The sequence below is a fragment of the Apium graveolens genome, chromosome 2 (genome assembly GCF_009905375.1).
Source record: "Apium graveolens cultivar Ventura chromosome 2, ASM990537v1, whole genome shotgun sequence".
Lineage (NCBI taxonomy): Eukaryota > Viridiplantae > Streptophyta > Magnoliopsida > Apiales > Apiaceae > Apium > Apium graveolens.
In genome coordinates, this window is record NC_133648.1 from 188,123,310 (window position 1) to 188,126,706 (window position 3,397).

A 3,397-nucleotide genomic window follows, 5' to 3' on the forward strand; every position below is an offset into this window, starting at 1 on the left:
CTGTTTCTTCTTTCTTGTTCGCGATTATATCGCCGGTTTGCGGTGTGGTTGCGGTGGGTAAGTCCGGTAAACACTTGGTTCATTTCTGGGCTGCAACTGTACCTATATATATATATATATGCTTGTATTGGTGCAATGATCGGTCTTTTTGTTCCGTGTCCCTGCTATTTTTGGTTTCGCTGTGTGCCGCCTGTTCCTCAACTTCCGGCTGCCGCCGGTTTCGGCGGACAAGGTGACCTGTATGTATGTGTTGGTGACGCGTGTGAATCTTTATGGTTCTGTGTTACAATTGGGTTAATTCTATAATTTAATCTGATTCCCTTTTTATTTCAGAAATTATTGATTGGAATTTGTGATAATAATATGAATTTATGCGGGGAATATAGTGATTAATCGGCGAAATTTATTTGGAAACCCGACACGGTCGGGGACCGATAAATTTTACCTTTATTCTGGATCAAATTAGTTGATTAATAAGTATTATATCAGGACGATTGAATTGGTGGTGATTACTAAATTGTATCGGTAATTGGGATTTGCGAGTTGTGGTTGGTTGTGTTTTGAATTGGATTATGGTTGTGGATTTGACGTCGATTGTATTCGACGGGTAGTCCGATAAACAAAGGAGACGCTGCCCGATTTTCGTGAAATCAACTATGGAAATGCGGGAGCGTATCCGGTAATTATCGGGACGTCAAGTGGATATATATACTTATACTTTATACGAACTTTATTGTATGTTATGGTGAATGTTCTATCCAAAACTTAGTAACCCTAATTTCGTAAAATGACGAGTATACATATTTTCTGAAAACGAACACTGAACTGATTTCGCGAACGTGAACCCTAATTGTTGTCTGTGTTATTATAATATGAATAATTACGAGTCGGGATATGCTATCGTATGGGTAGGTTGTTAGCAAGGATATGTCAAGCATAACTGGGTGTCTAACATATAGTATTTCAACCCTGTAGGTTCTAGTCGGGAAACCAAAAGTGGACGTTGGACTAAAGATAACCTAGTGGTCAGTCGACGAGCTTAGTAGAGTTTCAACAGAAAAACCTGAGTATCGAAGTCGAATCCAATATGATCTAGTGGTTGGACGTTAAAGCCTGAGTGGCAGAGTCGGCTCAGAGTTGATCAATAATAGTTATAAAGCCCTGTAAGGCAAGTACTTCTAAACCTTTTTCGAAATATAATGCAAATATTTCTAAATTCTCTCGTGACATATTGCTAAGTATTCAAAATAGCTCTGTTTTATATTGTAAGTACTTTGAATCCTTCTGCCTTGAACCTGAGCCACATCATTTGATCTTTGAGCCGTAAGCCTTATTCTTTATGAACCATTTCTTGTTGGTTTACCAGATACTAAACCACACAAATATGATACTACTCCACAAATATATACCCATCATATACCAAACACTGGAACAGAATTGTTTGGACTGTTAGATATATTTGATAATGTCATGGCTAATATGTTTTATGTTTAGATTTCAGATCTTATTTGAACAGAACAAATCAGTACTTAACTGATCAGTACTTATACTGGAAGTCAGAACTTAAGGGATATCAGTACTTATGTTATCAGGAGATAGATATCAGAACTTAAGTGCTGAAGGACGATCAGATAAGGACAGTAGCTGATTAAAGTTAAGAAGATCAAGATAAACATAAGAAGAGATATGCATGAAGAAGGAATTCCGTGAAGAATGGAATACTTGGAATAGAAGATATCTGATTGATATATTTTAGGAAGCAGAATTATATTCCATATCAATTAGCGATTATCTTGTAACTGTGTAGTATATAAACACAGACATAGGGTTTACACTATAAGCGTTATCATTATCGAGAATATTATTTATTATAACCCTAGCAGCTCTCGTGATATTTTGTTCATCACTGAGAGATAACAGTTCCAGATTGTAACAGAGTTTATTGTTTAAATAAAGTTTGTTTTCTGTTACATAAGTTCTTGAAGTTTGATTTGATTGTAATAAACACTGTATTCACCCCCTCTACAGTGAAAGTGTGACCTAATAAGTGGTATCAGAGCTATCTGTTAACACACATACAGTTAAAGATCCAAACACAATCATGTCTGACACAGAAACTCCAACTAAGCCTACCAAAACTGAGGAATCATCAAAGACATCAACTCAGAGTCGATATGAGACTATCAGAGTTCCCATATTGAGACCATCTGAATATCCCATATGGAAGGTAAGGATGACCATGTTTCTGGAAGCAACAGATCCAGAATACCTTGATAGAATCAAGGAAGGGCCTCACAAACCTACCAAGCTCGCTGTTGTAGTTGCAGGTGAAGCAGCAATGACCGTACCAAAGGAAAAGAATGATTATACTGCTGAAGATATAGCATCTATTGCTAAGGATGCCAAGGTACGTCACTTATTGCATAGTGCCATTGATAATGTAATGTCAAACAGGGTAATCAACTGCAAGACTGCTAAGGAGATATGGGATGCACTGGAGACAAGGTGTCAAGGAACTGAAACAGTTAAGAAGAACAGGAAGACAATACTCACTCAAGAGTATGAACACTTTGACTCTAGGACTAATGAGTCATTGACTGATGTATATGATAGATTTGTCAAACTCTTGAATGACTTGTCATTAGTAAATAAGGAGTATGATCTTGAAGATACAAACCTCAAATTCCTGTTAGCTCTTCCTGAATGTTAGGATTTGAAGGCAACAACAATAAGAGACAACTACAATCTTGATGAAACAACTCTTGATGAAATCTATGGAATGCTCAAGACTCATGAACTTGAGATGGAACAAAGAAGCAAGAGGAAAGGAGGAAAGTCAAGGACAGTTGCTCTCAAGGTTGAAGAGGAATCCCCCAAACCACCTTCCTCAAAGAAAGATAAGGGTAAAGCTCTTATCATAAAATCTGATACTGAGTCATCAAGTTCTGAGAGTGATGATGACTCAGATTCTGAAAGCTTGCCTGAAACTGATGCTGATGAGGAGATGATGAAGCTGTGTGCTCTTATGGTGAAAGGAATCACAAAGATTGCATACAGGAAGTTCAGGAAGGGAAAGAAGTTTTCCAGGAAAGGCATAAGTTCTGATAAGAAGAATTTCAGAAGATCTGAAGGAAGAGGAGGAAAGTCTGACAGAGGAGATTACGCTAATGTTAAATGTTATAATTGTGGTGAGAAAGGCCACATATCTCCTGATTGCAAGAAGACCAAGAATGACAAAGGCAAAGCTCTTGTCACAAAGCAGAAAAGCTGGACAGACACCTCAGACTCTGAAAGTGAGGAGAACTATGCATTGATGGCAAATGCTGATAAATCAAGTTCTGAGAGCAGTTCTGAAGCTGCTGAAACAAAGGTACCTCAGACTACTTATGCTTTTCAT